Raw genomic sequence first — 1,292 nt, 5'->3', positions numbered from 1 at the left:
GGATGGATTTCAAAGGAAGCTTTTGAGGGTGATGTTGATTGTGGTGCTATTTATGGGTGCATGCATATGTCAAAACTCATTAAATTGTACTCTTTAAATATGTGCAGTTTATTATTCTTCAATAATACTTCAATAAAGTTATAAAATAACAAAAGGATGACCTTAGTTTTTCCAAAATAGAGTTTGTAATTTTTGTTTTTTATTGTCTTTGAGGTTTATGGAGAACTTCAAGGAAGAGAAGGTGGAAATGTCAAATGTTTCTATGGTTTGAATGTTTGTGTCCCCTCAAAATTCATATGTTGAAATCCTAATCCCCAAGAAGATGGTATTAGGAGGTGGGGGCCTGGGAGGTGATTAGGTCATGAGGGCTGAGCCCTCCTGATTAGGATTAGTGGCCGTATAAGATGCCACAGAATGCCCTAGTCCCTTCCACCGTGTGAGGACACAGTGAGAAGGCACATGTCTATGACACATAAATCAGGGCCCCACAAGACACCAAAACTGCTGGCACCATCATCTTGGACTTCCCAGCCTTCAGAACTGTGAGAAATACATACTTGTTGTTGATAAGCCGCTCAGTCGATGGTATTTTGTTACAGCAGCCCAAAGAGACTAAGACATATCCCATTACTAAAGCTGGAAGTCCCCCTGTTTTGAGATTTTTAGATAAAAATATCTAAGATCATATTTTTTCAGCAGTGCTCAGCCTGAGTCTGAAGGGAAAGACAGTAAAAGAGTGGGATGGATCCAAGAACAGTGTCTTTCCCAGGCAATTTCAGAGAAAGGACAACAGGATTTAGATTATTTATTAAAAACATTGTTAAAGAGATGGAACATGAAGTATAAGTAGGGTGAGAAAAAAAGTGAAAACAGCTGAGAGTAATAGAAGAAAGGGTGGAAAAATGGAAAGACTAGAGGGTCTCAGGAAGTCAGAGAACCAAGATAAGTGAATTCCAATGCATGGGAACGCTAATGAGTGGATTTTGTGCTTGAGAGATTATAGGTGGCCACAGGGCTCAGTGGGCAGAGAGTGAGCAGAGAAGGGAAATACAGGCAATTAAGCTGAACATATTGTACTGTTTTTTCTTCTTTTAATCACATTAATCTGATTCTTTAAAAAGCAGCTTGGTAAAATTATTAATCTTTAGCTTAAATGATGGAATTAAAAGCTGAAGCTAAATAACCTTACCAGAGCCTTAAGTGTGGAAAGAACAGCTTGAATAATGTCTTTTTTTAATTTTAAGTTTTTATTAAACTCAGCGTTTTAGCATGAGAAGAGAGACTGGAAAACA

The sequence above is a fragment of the Balaenoptera ricei genome, chromosome 9 (assembly GCF_028023285.1).
Source record: "Balaenoptera ricei isolate mBalRic1 chromosome 9, mBalRic1.hap2, whole genome shotgun sequence".
Taxonomy (NCBI): Eukaryota; Metazoa; Chordata; class Mammalia; order Artiodactyla; family Balaenopteridae; genus Balaenoptera; species Balaenoptera ricei.
The sequence above is the reverse complement of the archived record's forward strand: the minus strand, read 5'-3'. Positions refer to the sequence as shown.